We start from the raw sequence: 17,565 nt of genomic DNA, 5'->3' as shown, positions 1-17,565 counted from the left end.
AACCGACTCTATGTAAACCTAGATCCCTCCGGTGTATATATAAACCGGAGGGCATAGTCAGGAAAGGATATGCTCATTACCATAGTCATACAGGCTAGACTTCTGGGTTTAGCCATTACGATCTCATGGTAGATCAACTCTTGTAATACCCATATTCATCAAGATCAATCAAGCAGGAAGTAGGGTATTACCTCCATAGAGAGGGTCCGAACCTGGGTAAACATCGTGTCCCCCGTCTCCTGTTACCATCGACCTTAGACGCATAGTTCGGGACCCCCTACCCGAGATCCGCCGGTTTTGACACCGACATTGGTGCTTTCATTGAGAGTTCCACTGTGCCGTTGATGAAAGGTTCGATGGCCCCTTCAATCGTCGATAGTGACACTGTCCAAGGAGAAACCTTCCTCCCCGGACAGATTTTCGTATTCGGTGGCTTCGTACTGCGGGCCAACTCGCTTGGCCATCTGGAGAAGATCGATAGCTACACCCCTGGCCACCAGGTCAGATTTGGAAGCTTGAACTATGTCGCGGATAACCGTGGAGACTTGATCTTCAATGGATTTGAGACCGCGGCGATCGCTCCCCCTTGCCCCGATGTACATGACTTAAATCTGTCATTGGACCAGATTCTGGAAATGGTTCCTATGGCTGCTACGACCTTAGATCCGGAGCAGTCTGCACCATCCGAAGCCACAGAGTCTGCGGCGTTGGAACCGCACACAGACTCAACACCAGGCAATATCAGCATCAACGGAATTCCGGACTCGTCTCCGGCTGTAAGTTCCGAACCTCGCACGCCCCCGGACACCGAGTTGGATCAGTTATCAATCTTCGAGTTCAGCGCCGCAAATATCTTCCAACACTCGCCCTTTGGAGATGTGCTAAATTCATTGAAAAACATGTCCCTGATGGGGGACTCACGGCCGAACTATGTCCGGTTCGAGCTAGAGGCTGATAATGGAGAATTTCGCTTCCCGCCACCCACTTCATAGCCACTGTCAAGGACTTAATTGACATGCCTGCTTATGGCTCCGAAGACATTGACAGTGTAGACGACGATGCCGACAAGTTGCAAGGCCAAGACCCGCCAGTCATCACGCGTGGGACGGCCACCCCTTCATACGACGTGTACATGGTCGATACACTTAAAAAAGCTCGCGGCAATGAGAAGGGAGATCCAGTTGAGAATAAAACTCCTGAGACACAGGATAAGTTCCGGCGCCCCAAACACCGCTCCAAGTCACGCCGCAGCAACAATGGCACTAGAGAAAATAGTACTCCGGACGGCGCCGAAAGCAATGAAGACCCTGTGGGAGCAATATCCGAGCAGGAGGAAGAGGAAAACGGGCAAGCCAACCCCGACGAACAGGCCCTGCCCAGCGATGATTCGGAGGACGACTACCTTCCGCTCTCCGAAGATGAGGTAAGCCTTGGCGACGAAAACTTCATCGTACCCGAAGAGCCCCTCGAGCAGGAGCGCTTCAAGCGCAGGCTGATAGCTATGGCAAGGAGCCTGAAAAAGAAGCAGCAGCGGCTTCAAGCTGATCAAGACCTACTCAACGACAGATGGACCGAAGTCCTGGTCTCCGAAGAATACGGCCTTAGTGGCCTAGCCAAAAGCCACCAAAAGCACAGATTGCTATACCAGTCCGATGACGGGGCGTTGGGGCCCATACCATCGTCACACAATGCGGCAGGTCACCGACAACTCTATCCGGATAAAAAGGCAACTCAAGCTGAACACCAGACCGCCCCACCTCGCCGTACAGGCAAGAACAACGCAGGTCACGATTACCCAGATGACCTGCAGTGGGACTTGGACAATAGAGCAAGACACGCAAGACCGATCTACAGATCGCGAAAGCATGCTTTGACACGCAACGATGGCTACCTATTCGGACATGTCAAACCTCGCCACGCCCGAGCTGAAAACCGCAAAGGGACTCCTTCGGAGTTATGTCGCAGTGTGGCCCAACATAGAGGCGCCGCACACCCACTTTGCTTCACTGATGAAGTAATGGATCGTGAATTCCCCGAAGGATTCAAACCCGTCAATATTGAATCATACGACGGGACAACTGACCCCGCGGTATGGATAGAAGATTTCATCCTCCACATCCATATGGCCCGTGGGGACGACCTTCACGCCATTAAATACCTCCCACTAAAATTAAAAGGGCCAGCTCGATACTGGTTAAATAGCCTGCCTAAAAATTCCATAGGCAGCTGGGAGGACTTGGAAGAGGCTTTCCTCGATAACTCCCGAGGAACATATGTCCGGCCACCGGATGCCGATGACCTAAGTCACATTGTCTAGCAGCCCGGAGGATCAGCCAGGGAGCTCTCGACTCGGTTCTTAGTCAAAAAGAACCAAATCGCCGACTGCCCGGACGCGGAAGCCCTTGCGGCTTTCAGACACAGTGTCCGGGACGAATGGCTGGCACGCCACCTCGGCCAAGAAGGACCTAAATCCATGACAGCCCTCACTGCTCTGATGACCCGCTTTTGCGCGGGAGAAGACCGCTGGCTCGCTCATAGAAGCAATAGCGCCAGCAACCCGGGCACCTCCGAAATCCGAGACGGCAACGGAAAGCCACAATGAAGCAAAAACAACAGTCGCAATGACAATGAAAGATCATGCGACACAGCGGTCAATGCCGGATTCAGCAACCCCAAGCCCGGTCAGCGGAAGAAGCCATTCAAGGCGAATCGATACGAACCATCCAACCTGGACAGGATATTGGACCGACCCTGCCAGATTCATGGCCACCCTGATAAACCAGCTAATCATACCAACAGAAACTGTTGGGTCTTTAAACAGGCCGGCAAGCTCAACACCGAACACAAGGGGAGGAGGCCGCTAGGCGACAGGGATGACGGAAAGGTTCCCAACGAAACACTGGGGGTCAGAAGCAATCTCCACCCGAGGATCAACTACTCCCAGAACGGAAATAGCAACCCGGCTTCCGCCGCCCACTCCGTACACCTACAAAATTTGTATCGTGCATACATCATTATACACTCAAGATACCATGGGCATTGGCGGAAGCACAATACGGACAAGCCTGCAAGCACTCCAGTAACATTTTTAATTTTTTTTCCTTTTTATTTTTTTCTTCCTTCACTATCCTTTAAAAAGAGGTGACGAACAGGATAAATATCCGAAACTGGCTCTGGATCCGTATACTCACCTAAGGGGCTATTTCCATCAAGGATTCCCCCCACCGAGGACTGGCGGTGCAAACGTGCGATAGGAGGTCCAAAATAAATTTTTGTAGACCGCACTCTCTATTTCTTGAGCCTGTACTATGTCTGTTCCTCCGCCTCCAACCCCGAGCACGTCAAATAGCCGTGAGGATGACTTATATATATATCATAAAGTAATCATTGGCACACCGCTCAGTTCCCAGTAAAACATATCCGAACTAATCATCCGTGTTGTCTCGCCACGGAATACGGCTGCCACAGTTGTTTCACAAATATACCTTGGCATAACCTGCTAGGGGCTCGGTATGGGAACAAATGAGTCGCCAGCAAAAGCCCGAACAACTCTACAGTGCACTTCGGCGTCGCAAGTTTGGCCTTATATGCATCAGCTCCGAATCATTGTCTTGGGTCAATAGTTGGGTTGCCCGGCTCCTGTGCTTGCTACCCTACGTTCCGCTCTATCGGCTAGGGTAGTAAAGGGAGAACTACTGTGATTGTGCCCTGGTCTAAACCGGATGAGCACCTCAGTAGAGAAAGCCGAAAACTGACTGTCATGATGCGGCGAGAGCTGGTCAACCACTTGGCGACTTCTTAGAATCTTTAGCGATTCTCCGTGTCACACGAGGGATCTCTGTCAGATCAAATATGCAAGCAACCATATGCCGCATACATCCCAGGGGCTATGTCGTAGCCCCACAATAAAACTCCTATGGCTAAGTGAAAGTGTTAACGCCCTATAGTCCGATTGCCTGGTTGGCCGCACTATCACCTACTTCATGGACCAAGGAGTTGGATAAAGAGTGATTAAATGCTTTTCTGAACACCCCCGTACTTCCTACGAGGGGGCTGAAGCCGACGACTGGAAAAATTTTAGATTATATTAAAACGGCCGCACATGACGAATTCAAGCTTTCGAGCAAAACATAAAAATAGATTAACTATAAAATTGTCTTTTACAATTATCATACAACTCACTCGAACATTATGTCTTTCGAGCATTAACCCTCTATCAAGCGGGCGGCCCCTAGGACGTCTTCAAAATAGTGCTCCGGTTCCGGACGGTCCTTGCCTTTGGGTGGACTCTTCGTCGCCACATCGATGGCCTTCATCTTCCCCCAGAACGTCTTGACTCGGGCAAAGGCCATCCGTGCACCCTCAATGCACGTTGACCGCTTCACAGCATTGATACGCGGCACCGCATCAAGAAGCCTCTGCACCAAACCGAAATAACTATTCGGAACAGGCTCAGTTGGCCACAACCGGATTATGACATCCTTCATGGTAGCGCCGGATATCCTATGAAGTTCGGCCCATTGGGCCATCTGTTCATTGAGCAACAGAGGGTGCTTTGACATGCCAAACTGCGACCAAAAAAGCTTCTCCGTTGCATATCCATCTTGCGCTTGGTAATACTGCGCCGCATCGGAAGAACTCTTCGGCGAGTCCAAGAACTCGTCCGGAGAACTCCACACTTGGTTAAGTTAAGCATAGTCCGGGTCACCGAACTTAGTTTGCAGCAGAAAAGGCTTTCCAGCCACAATCTCCTTCGCCTGCCGAACCTCCTCACGGGCTGCTCTGGATTCTGATCGCGCTTCCCTCACCTCCTGTAGGGCCTTGTCCAGATCAGCCGTTAAGGCTTTACCCTCCTTCTCCAAAAATTCACAGCGGCCGGTAGCATTCTCCAGTTCGAGCGTCATCGTGGATATCTACTCCTCATTTTGGCGCCGTGCAGCTTGTTCGGCTTTTAATTCAGTCGATGCCTTTTCGGCAGCAGCATTGCTACGCCGGGCCTGCTCCTTGGCCCAGGCCAGCTCCGCTCGAAGAACTTCAACGGCGGCAGCACCATCTGCAGCCATGCATACTCCAGCATAAAGATTATAGCATCATGCTTATACCACAAAAAATGTATGGGGATTACCCCGAATACATACCTTGCGACTCGTCAAGGCGTGTATTGATTAATGCAAGATCATCCCCTGCCACGTCAAGCTTCCGCTGCAGCTCAGCAATTTCCATAGTCCGGGAAGTGGCCAAGGGGGAAGCAGCCTGTGTTCAAGTTCATCAGGTTAATCCTCAAAATGATCATTTTTCGATCCTCTGTTTGCTTCCTAATGGAAGATAACCTGAGTCTCAGGGGCTACTACCTATACACAGGCGCACCTTTGCATATGAAACATAGCTGAAAAACATTATGTCACAAACCTCGAAGCCCTTGAGAAGGCTCATAAAAGCTTCATTTAATCCGCTCTTCGCAGACAAAATCTTCTCAATCACTGTACCCATCAAGGTACGCTGTTCACCCGAGACAGATGCTTTTCGCAACATGTCCCGCAATATATCAGGATTCTCCGGGTTTCCGGACACTGCTCCAGGGGCACAATCATCCTTTGAAGGAATATGTTCACCCGTCTCCAGAATCACTGTCGGCTGCGAACCAGATAGTCCGGGGCCTTTGTTAGCGTCAGCCCCGGAATCCTGGATGGCCGGAGGTCCACCTTCGGGTACTGCCTCTCCTGTCTCCTGCGTAACTTGTTGGTCAAAAGAGACCCTCCGCGATGACACTTTGGAGTCGTTCGCCATTTTGGGCGAGGAGGTTGGAGGAGGCATCTCGATCTCCATCATCTCTGGGAGAAGACTCCCCGAAGAAGAGGATCGACCAGAAAAACTCTGTGCCGACCTGCGAAAATGCATGAATGCGTTACGAATATCTTCGGTAACAGCAACGGAGCAGGACTCTATCAAAGTACTCTGGATTCTCTTACGGTTTGGCCGAGGGCTTGTCCCCCTGTTGGAGTTGTCCAATGGCGTCGCTTTTCAAACCCAAGCCGCTCGACGGTGGCATCTTGCCCTTCTTGGAAGACCGCCCCTCCCAATCGTCGGTGGCGGCCCTTTTCCTCCTGCTTGGAGAAGGGATACTGGGTCCTTTTCCGCCTCTGTCCTCGGGCGAGGAAAGGTCGATTTCTCCGGACTCAGTGTCCGACTTACCTCTGGAACCAAGGCCATCTTGGGTCTTCTCACCCTCCCCTGCTGGTGCCTGGTACGGTGCCGAGGCCAGCATCCTTGTTAGCACAGGAGTAGCTGAGTCTTTGGGAAGGGGAGCCGGACACCTAATCCGCTCCACCTTCTTTATCCAGCCCTGAAAAAGGTTGATAATGTCGGTATCTTGCCACGGGGTGTCTAATTATAAGGTATTCGGCAAACGGGTACTTACCGGGGTATCCGGATGGTTACAGTCTAGGCCGACATCTTCGGTGGTGTCCGGCCATTGCCTTCGTTTCCCGAAGAATAATCTCCACATTCCTTTGTGTGTAGTGCCGAAGAAGTACTGAAGCGTTCGCGGCCCTTCCAGATTAAACTCCCACATGCAGAGAGGCCATCGCTAGCACGGCAGGGTCCGACAAACTAACATTACTTGAACGACGTTGGCTATATCGATGTCCTTCTCGGTGAGGCTTCGGATGCGACTTTGCAGAGTTCGCACCTCGTTCGTTGATCCCCAATCCAACCCCTTATTAATCCACGATGCAAGCTGAGTTGGGGGCGGATCGAAATACAGGCGCAATTGCCCACTTAGAGCCACGGGGCTCGGTGATATAGAACCACCCCTGCTGCCACAGATCGGAAGATTTGGTGAAGGATCCTTTCAGCCAAACGGCGCTAGCAAGCTTGCTCATTGAAGCACCACCGCACTCGGCCTGCTCCCCCTTTATCACTTGCGGCTTCACATCGAAGGTCTTGAGCCATGACCCGAAGTGCGAGGGAGTCCGGAGGAAGGCTTCGCACGTGACGATGAACGCTGAAATAAGAAGAATAGAGTCCGGGGCCAGATCGTGAAAATCTAGCCCGTAATAAAACATGAGCCCCGGACGAAGGGGTTAAGTGCAAACCCTAACCCACGAAAGAAGTGGGACATGAACACGACCCTCTCGCTGGATCCGGGGTGGGAATAACCTACCCCTCGGCGGGAAGCCGATGATGGATTTCCTCGGTCAAATACCTCGCCGCCCGAAGCTTTGCAATACCTCCCTCTGTGACAGAAGAAGCTACCCATCGGCCTTGACGGCTGGATCCGGACATAATTGGGGCTTGTAGCAATCGAAACCCGGGTGGTAGAACTCAGAATAGCGGGGATTGAGGGAGAAGCAAGCGTGGAAGAAAAAGACGGGTCTGTACCCCTATATATAAAGGTTGTGAATATCAAACGTCTCCTTTTAGGCCTCGAAAACTTGCTTGTTTCCAAGGAGTTGTACCCAAGCGACGGTTGGGTTACCCACGTCCGGGTTGACAGGAATCCCTTAAAAAAGGGAGGCACGATCTCCGCTTGGATAAGACGTGCCAATAAAACCGCGTCTTGAGACGTGGGGCGACGGACCAGCTAAAGCGGTTCACAAATAATGGCCGAAGCAGGCGTGATGTCACATTACCAAAACTTGTCGGGGGATTGAATTCATAAAATATTATATCCTCTGCAGTTGTGTATACAAGTCCCGATACAATCAATACATCTGAAGACTATCTTGGAGTTCGGAAAAAGGGGAACCTGCCTTGCAATGCCGAAGACAATCTGCGCCGGACTCCTCGTCATTGAAGCCAGGTTCAGGGGCTACTGAGGGAGTCCTGGACTAAGGGGTCCTCGGGCGCCAGGCCTGTTATCCATTGGGTCGGACTAATAGGTTGTGAAGACATGAAGGCCAAAGACCGTACCCATGTCCGGTGGACTCGCCTTGGCGTGGAAGGCAAGCTAGGCGACCAACTATGAAGATTCCTTCTTATGTAACCATTCTATGTAACCCTAGATCCCTCCGGTGTCAATATAAACCGGAGGGCGTAGTCAGGAAAGGATATACTCATTACCATAGTCATACAGGCTAGACTTTTAGGGTTTAGCCATTACGATCTAGTGGTAGATCAACTCTTGTAATACTCATATTCATCAAGATCAATCAAGCAGGAAGTAGGGTATTACCTCCATAGAGAGGGCCCGAACCCAGGTAAACATCGTGTCCCCCGTCTCCTGTTACCATCGACCTTAGACGCACAGTTCGGGACCCCCTACCCGAGATCCGCCGGTTTTGACACCGACAAGAGGTCAAAACTTTAACTAGTGATGTGCCCACTCTTTTGGATTACAAAGACTTTAATTATGATAATTGTACTTTGATTGATTGTATTTATTTGTTGCAATCCATGATAAACTCACCCTATGCTTATGAACAAAATAAAGCTTTTACTAAACATATCTTTGATGCCATGATGAAAGCCTTTGAAGAAAAGATGGAATGAGAGATTTCAATTCCTAGAAAATTACATGATGAATGGGAACCTGCTATCAAAGTATGGATTAAAAATTATGAGTGTTTTGCCTTATGTGACTTGGGTGCTAGTGTTTCCATAATTCTGAAATATTTATGTGATGTGCTTGGTCTTACCGATATTGAAGAGTGTTCTTTAAATTTGCACTTGGTGGATTCCCCTTTAAAAAGCCTATCGGAATAATTAATGATGTTCTTATTCTTGAAAATAGGAATTATGTGCCCATAGATTTTATTGTTCTTGATATTGATTGCAATCCATCTTGTCCAATTATACTTGGTAGACCGTTCTTACGTACTATTGGTGTCGTGATTGACATGAAAGAAGGCAATATTAAATTCCAATTTCCACTAAGGAAGTGTACGAAACACTTCCCTAGAACAAGAATTAAGCCACCATATGAATCAATCATGAGGGCATCTTATGGATCTAGAAATAAAGATGATAACACTTAGATCTTGCATTATGCCTAGCTAGGGCATAAAACAATAGCGCTTGTCGGGAGGCAACCCAATGAATAAAATTTATTTTTGTCTTTTTCTTTCCGTTCTTGAGTGTTTGCAAAATTATGCTACTGTTATGATTGTGTTTTCTATGTTTTAATTACTGTTTGTGCCAAGCAAAGCCTTTGGGATCATGTTGGGTGATAGTTGATTTGATCTTGCTGAAAAACAGAAATTTTGTGCGCCAGTCACAGAATTGTTAAAAATTACAGAAGCACGATAAAATCCTGATTTTGTACACATGATTGATATAAAAATTGCCTACGTTGTCCTAATTTTTTAGAGTTTTTGCAGTTACAGAAGTATTCGAAGTTTTCAGATTGCTACAAACTGTTTTGTTTTTGACAGATTCTATTTTTGTTGCATTGTGTGCTTATTTTGATGAATCTATGGACTGTATTGGAGGGTATAAGCCATAGTAAATTTGGAATACAGTAGATATAATGCAAAAATAAAATATGAATGAGTTTGCAATAGTACTTAGAGTGGTGATTTGCTTTGTTATACTAACGGATCTCACGAAGGTTTTGTTGAGTTTTGTGTGATTGAAGTTTTCAAGTTTTGGGTGAGATCACAATGGATGAAGGAATAAGGAGTAAGAAGAGCCTAAGCTTGGGGATGCCCATGGCACCCCAAGTTATTATCCAAAGAGTAACAAGCAACTAAGCTTGGGGCTTTCTTCTAAAGACCATCGGTATTTTACTTGGAACTATATTTTTATTCGTCACATATCATGAGTTTTGCCTAGAGCGTCTTGTATTATATGAGACTTTTCTTGTTTTGATTTTTAGTTTAAGTCAAGTATCCTTGCTGAACACACATATTTGAGAGAGCCAAATTATGCTATGATTTGTTAGAATTGCTCTATGTGCTTCACTTAAATTTTTTGAGCTATGGAATTGCTCTAGTGCTTCACTTATATCTTTTTGAGCACGGTGTGCTTTATTATTTTTGAAGAAATACTCTCATGCTTCACTTAGATTTATTTGACAGTTAGTAGTTTTTTTAAAGAAATTCTCTCATGTTTCACTTATATTATTTTGAGAGCAGGAAAATTTTATGCTCATGTTCTCCACTTAGATTTGTTTGAGCTATCAAAAGCAACATATGAAATTAGTCCCAAAGTGATAGATATTCAAGAGGGATATAATAAAAACTTTCATGAAGATCATTGGACAAAATAAACTTGATTCTTCGTAATAGTTTTGAGATATCATGATAGTGATATGTGATTCATGTTGATGAGTAATTATGCTTTAGTAAGAATATTGATTTTAAGGTTTGTGATTCCCTATGCAAGCACGAAAGTCAATAGTTATGCAATTAAATAACATCCTACTTGTGGTGCATTATTCGGTGTTAGTTATGCTTAATGCTCGCTTATGAGATTTTTCGTTTCTTCGTTGGATGCTTCTCAATCTTTTGCTAGCCTTCACTTGTACTAAGTATGATCACTACTTGTGCATCCAAAATCCGGAAACCCAGTTTTGCCATATGAGTCCACTATACCTACCTATGTGTGGTATTCTTTTGCGGTTCTAAGCAAATTTGTATGTGCCATCTCTAATCTTCAAAATAAATTTCCTTTTTGTGTGCTCGTACCGCTCATGAAATGGTAGGGGGTGGCTGATATTTTTCCATGCTAGATGTGTTATTCTCAAGATGAGTGTTTATTCACTTGTCATTGCACAAGTGTACGGCAAAGGTATTAGGGATGTCCAGTCCCAAAATGAAAAATGAATTTACTTTATGTTGTCAAATAATAAATTCCTTGGAAAGTGTTGGTATGGACAGTACCGTGGATTCGGTTAGCCGTGGAATGTGAAAGTATGGTGGAAAAAGGAATAAACTTTATTTTCTGTTTGGGAACCGCCTATGATATATCTAGCATGGAAAGTATTGGGAACTACTCGATCGTTTTTGTTGACAGGAAAGGCATGCCACCCAAAATGTTTTATCTCTTAATTTTTCGCTTTGAGCTCTCGCACTTCTACAAATCCCTACTTCCCTCTGCGAAGGGCCTTTTTTTTTACTTTATGCAAAAAAAATTTATTTGAGTCTCCATCTTCTCTTATAAAGCACCAACTAAGGGGCAGTACGATTGTACTTAAGCATTGGGTGTAGCTAATATGCGAGTGTGTTTCATGAATGGATCAATGATTTAGCATAATGGGCTAGGGATAACTTGCTTTAGTGTTGATATTTTGAAAGACATGGTTGCTTGTTGATATGCTTGAGTATTGAAATCTTCATGTCAAAACTAGACTATTGCTTTGAGTCATATAAAAGTCCAAATGTCCATGCTAGAAAAGAAAAGAATATGTGATGAACATTTTAGGCAGCATTCCACATCAAATATTATGTTTTTATCATTTACCTACGCGAGGACTAGCAGGAATTAAGCTTGTGGATGCTGATACGTCTACAACGTATCTATAATTTTTTATTGTTCCATGCTGTTATATTATCATTCTTGGATGTTTTACAATCATTTTATAGCAACCTTATATCATTCTTTGGGACTAACCTATTGGCATAGTGCCCAGTGCCAGTTGTTGTTTTTTGCTTGTTGTTTACTTCACAAAAAATCAATACTAAACGGAGTCCAAACGCAGCAAAAAATTTTGGAGATTTTTTCTGGACCAGAAGACACCTATTGGGCCAAAGAAGTACCAGAGGGGGGCTCCGAGGGGAGCACAACCCACCAGGGCGCGCCTGGGGGCCCAGGCGCGCCCAGGTGGGTTGTGCCCACCTTGGCCGCCTCCCGCACCGCCTCTTTGCTCTATAAATACCCCAAAAATCCAAAAACCCTAAGGGAGTCGGCGAAACACAATTCCAGCCGCCGCAAGTTCCATAAACCATAGATCCAATCTAGACACCATCACGGAGGGGTTCATCATCCTCATTGGTGCCTCTCCGATGATGCGTGAGTAGTTCATTGTAGACCTTCGGGTCCATAGTTAGTAGCTAGATGGCTTCCTCTCTCTCTCTCTTTTGATTCTCAATACAATGGTCTCTTGGAGATCTATTTGATGTAACTCTTTTTGCGGTGTGTTTGTTGGGATCCAATGAACTTTGAGTTTATGATCAGATCTATGTTTTTATCCATGAAAGTTTTTTGAGTCTTTTGATCTCATCTATGCATGATTACTTATAGCCTCGTATTTCTTCTTCGAATCTTTGGTTTAGTTAGGCCGACTAGATCGATTTTTCTTGCCATGGGAAGAGGTGCTTTGTGATGGGTTCGATTTTATGGTGCTCAATCCCAGTGACAGAAGGGGAACTGACACGTATGTATCGTTGATATTAAGGATAACAAAATGGGGTATATTCCTACATGAATAGATCTTGTCTACATCATGTCATCGTTCTTATTACATTACTCTGTTTCTCCATGAACTTAATACACTAGATGCATGCTGGATAGCGGTTGACGTGTGGAGTAATAGTAGTAGATGCAGGCAGGAGTCGGTCTACTAATCTTGGACGTGATGCCTATATAATGATCATTTCCTAGATATCGTCATAATTATTTGAAGTTCTATCAACTGCCCAACAGTAATTTGTTTACCCACCATATGCTATTTCTTGAGAGAAGACACTAGTGAAATCTACGACCCCCGGGTTTATTTTCTCATCATATATTTTCAGATCTACATTGCTTTTTGCCTTTTATTTTATTTTCAGATCTATTAATCCAAAAACCCACAAATACCTTGCTGCACTTTTTTGTTATTTATTTTATTTCGCATTTCCGCAAGATCTATTTATTCAATCTACGACAATTTTATCCATCTTTTTACCTGGGAGGGATTGACAACCCCTCTTACACGTCGGGTTGCAAGTATTTGTTCTTTGTGTGCAGGTACCGTTTACATAGTGTTGCGTGGTTCTCCTACTGGTTCGATAACCTTGGTCTCATCACTGAGGGAAATACCTACCGTATTTGTGCTACATCACCCCTTCCTCTTTGGGGAAATACCGACGTAGTTCAAGCCGCATCACGGCTAAAGCAAACAAGCAGTCGGATGGTTTTATGTGTTGTCCATGTGTTGTTTGTAAGAATGATAACAATTACTCTAACTCAAGAACCATTCACATCCACTTGTTTGTGTCCGGTTTCATGTCCGACTATAACTGGTAGACCAAGCACAGAGAAAGAGGGGTTCTAATGGAAGAGAATGAAGAAGAAGAGGATGATGACAGCTATCCTGGCCATGGGTTCCATGAATACGATGGTACAATAATGGGGGAAGAAGCTGAAGAAGAGGCATCAAATGAGCCCACTAATGATCTTGGTCGGGCCATTGCCGATGCAAAGAGAAACTGTGCAAGTGAAAAGGAGAAGCTAAAGTTGCAGCGCATGTTAGAGGATCACAAGAAATTGTTGTACCCAAATTGCGAAGATGACAGTAAAAAACTGGGTACCACACTAGAATTGCTGCAATGGAAGGCAGAGAATGGTGTATCTGACAAGGGATTTGAAAGGTTGCTGATAATGTTAAAGAAGATGCTTCCAAAGGACAACGAATTGCCCGACAGTACGTACAAAGCAAAGAAGGTTGTCTGCCCTCTAGGATTAGAGGTGCAGAAGATACATGCATGCCCTAATGACTGCATCCTCTGCCGCGGTGAGTACGAGGATTTGAATGCCTGCCCGGTATGCAGTGCCTTGCGCTATAAGATCAGCTGTGATGACCCTGGTGATGTTGAGGGTGAGCGCCCCAGGAAGAGGATTCCTGCCAAGGTGATGTGGTATGCTCCTATAATACCATGACTGAAACGTTTGTTCCAAAACAAAGAGCATGCCAAGTTGATGCGATGGCACAAAGAAGACCGTAAGAAATACGGGAAGTTGAGAGTACCCACTGACGGGTTGCAGTGGAGAAAATTTGAGAGAAAGTGGGAGGGCTTTGCAGATGATGCAAGGAACGTATGGTTTGGTTTAAGTGCAGATGGCATTAATCCTTTTGGGGAGCAGAGCAGCAATCATAGCACCTGCCCTGTGACTCTATGTATCTATAACGTTCCTCCTTGGTTGTGCATGAAGCGGAAGTTCATTATGATGCCAGTGCTCATCCAAGGCCCCAAGCAACCCGGCAACGACATTGATGTGTACCTAAGGCCATTAGTTGAAGAACTTTTACAGCTGTGGGACAAAAAAGGTGTACGTGTGTGGGATGAGCACAAACAGCAGGAATTTGACCTACGAGCATTGTTGTTTGTAACCATCAATGATTGGCCTTCTCTTAGTAACCTTTCAGGACAGACAAACAAGGGATACCACGCATGCACGCACTTCTTAGATGATACCGACAGTATATATTTGGTAAATGTAAGAAGAATGTGTACCCGGGACATCGTCGATTTCTTCCGATCAAGCATCTCTTAAGAAGGAAAGGCAAGCTTTTCAAAGGTGAGGCAGATTACCGGAAGAAGCCTCGCCACCGCACTGGTCATGATATACTTGATATGGTCAAGGATTTAAAGGTAATCTTTGGAAAGGGTCCTAGCGGACAATCTGTTCCAAATGACGCTGACGGACACGCACCCATGTGAAAGAAGAAATCTATATTTTGGGACCTACCCTATTGGAAAGAATTAGAGATCCGCTCTGCAATCGACGTGATGCACGTGATGAAGAATCTTTGCGTGAACCTGCTAGGCTTCTTGGGTGTGTATGGGAAGACAAAAGATACACCGGAGGCACGAGAGGACCTGCAACATATGCACGAAATAGACGGCATGCATCCAAAGTAGTATCAAGGTCCTGCCAGCTACGATAGCTCTTACCAAACAAGAGAAGGAGATCTTCTTTGAATGTCTGCTCAGTATGAAGGTCCCGTCTGGCTTCTCATCGAATATAAAGGGAATAATAAATATGGCAGAGAAATAGTTCCAGAACCTAAAGTCTCATGACTGCCATGTGATTATGACGCAGTTGCTTCCGGTTGCGTTGAGGAGGCTTCTACTGGAAAACATTCGATTAGCCATTGTGAAGCTATGTGCCTTCCTCAATGCAATCTCTCATAAGGTAATCAATCCAGAAATCCTACCAAGTTTACAGAATGATTTGGTGCAATGTCTTGTCAGTTTCGAGTTGGTGTTCCCACCATCCTTCTTCAATATCATGACGCACGTCCTAGTTCACCTAGTCGACGAGATTGGCATTATGGGTCCTGTATTTCTACACAATATGTTCCCCTTTGAGAGGTTCATGGGAGTCTTAAAGAAATATGTTCATAACCGTGCTAGGCCACAAGGAAGCATCTCCAAGGGCCATGAAATAGAGGAGGTCATTGAGTTTTGTGTTGAATTTATTCCTGACCTTAAGCCGATTGGTGTTCCTGAATAGCGGCATGAGGGCAGACTGGGTGGAAAAGGCATGCTAGGAAAGGACCAAGTAATATGTATGGACGAGAATTCTTGGGCACAAGCACACTACATAGTTCTACAAAGTTCTGCCTTGGTGGCTCCATATATCGAGGAACACAAGAATATTCTACGCTCCAAACACCCGGAGCATTCTGACAACTGGATTACACATGAACAAATGGGGACTTTTGCCGGTTGGTTGCAGACACGTCTCAAGCATGACGACGCTGTTGCAGATGATCTGTACTTGCTGGCCAAGTTATGATCTTCGACTATATTGACTTTCAAAGGGTATGAGATAAATGGGAATAAATTTTACATGCTCGCCGAAGATAAAAAGAGCACCAACCAAAACAGTGGTGTCCGCTTTGATGCAGCAAACACCAATAGGCCAAAGGACACATATTATGGTTACATAGAGGAGATATGGGAACTTGACTATGGACGTGGTTTGAAGGTCCCTTTGTTTCGGTGCAAATGGGTCAATCTGACAGGAGGCGGGGTAAAGGAAGACCCACGCTACGGAATGACAACAGTGGATCTCAACAATCTTGGGTACGCAGACGAACCATTCGTCCTAGCCAATGATGTGGCGCAGGTTTTCCATGTGAAGGACATGCTACCAAGCCGAGAAAAAGAAAAGATAAGGAAGCAAATACATCATACGATGAGCCAAAGCGCCACATAGTTCTTTCAAGGAAAAGAAACATCGTGGGAGTGGAGGACAAGACAGACATGTCAGAAGATATGAAAAGTTTCATGAAATTGCTCCCTTCACAGTGAATATTGACCGGAGCATCCTATTAAATGATGAAGATTGTCCATGGTTACAGCGCAAAGGGACACACGCGAAGAAAAAGTTTATACCCCAAAATCCCACTATGGGATGTGACCGGCTTCACCGTCATCACTTTCTTCTCTAGTGAGTTTCCGGACTTATATATCTGGAAAGTCCCACTTCAGACAAACGGGAGGGAATCTTTGTAAAAGTTAGGGCACTTATGTGTTTTGGCATTTGAAATGCGAGGAAATATTATGTCCAAACAAAATATTTCATACATTATGTAGGACTTCATTTGCTATTTTTTAGCTAAATGACCCTGAAATTGAAAAGCACTAAAAATGAACTCCGAAAAGGTTGAAAGTTGGCATGGTATCATCATTTCACCCACATAGCATATGATAAAAAGTTGAGAGGGTTGCGGTAAAAACTGGATGCACTTCGTGTACAAAATGGACAATCTCTTTCGAAGTATCAGTTGTTTCGGACGAAAACTCATCTGCTACAAAGGCATTTCATTTTTTTAACTTATTTCAACTCCATACTTTTTGTGCATTCAACATGCACCATTCAAAGCCACATCATCAATTTTCAGCCATTTCTGACTTCATTCGCTATTTTTATGCATTTACTGATTTTTAGCTAAATGATCCTGAAATTGAAAAGCACTACAAATGAACTCTGAAAAGGTTGAAACTTGGCATGGTATCATCATTTCACCCACATAGCATGTGCTAAAAAGTTGAGAGGGCTACGGCAAAAACTGGATGCACTTCGTGTACAAAATGGACAATCTCTTTCAGAGTATCAGGGTTTCGGACGAAAACTCATCTGTTACAAAGGCATTTCATTTTTTTTAAACTTATTTCAACTCCAGACTTTTTGTGCGTTCAACATGCACCATTCAAAGCCACATCATCAATTTTCAACCCTTTGTGAATTCATCGCTATTGTTCATGCATTTACTGATTTTTTTTATCTAAATGACCCTGAAATTGAAAAGCACTACAAACGAACTCTGAAAAGGTTGAAAGTTGGCATGGTATCATCATTTCACCCACATAGCATGTGCTAAAAATTTGAGAGGGTAACGGCAAAAATTGGATGCACTTCGTGTACAAAATGGACAATCTCTTTAGAAGTATTAGGGTTTCGGACGAAAACTCATCTGTTACAAAGGCATTTGATTTTTTAACTTATTTCAACTCCAGACATTTTGTGTGTTCAATATGCACCATTCAAAGCCACATCATCAATTTTCAACCCTTTCTGACTTCATTCGCTATTTTTCATGCATTTAATGAATTTATTGAGCTATAAAACTAAAAGAGCTAAACAGAATCTATTTTTGATTAAAACATCCATTTAATATAACCTAAGAATTAC

At 45.0% G+C, this 17,565-nt stretch overlaps 1 pseudogene; it reads left to right on the top strand.

The window, feature by feature from the left end:
* Nucleotides 1-1,132: 1,132 nt before the first annotated feature.
* On the top strand, nucleotides 1,133-15,734 carry LOC141022828 (uncharacterized; annotated as a pseudogene).
* The last annotated feature ends 1,831 nt before the right edge of the window (nucleotides 15,735-17,565 follow it).

The sequence above is a fragment of the Aegilops tauschii genome, chromosome 5, assembly GCF_002575655.3.
Source record: "Aegilops tauschii subsp. strangulata cultivar AL8/78 chromosome 5, Aet v6.0, whole genome shotgun sequence".
In the NCBI taxonomy this organism is placed as follows: domain Eukaryota; kingdom Viridiplantae; phylum Streptophyta; class Magnoliopsida; order Poales; family Poaceae; genus Aegilops; species Aegilops tauschii.
This window is presented reverse-complemented; position numbering and strand designations above follow the sequence as displayed.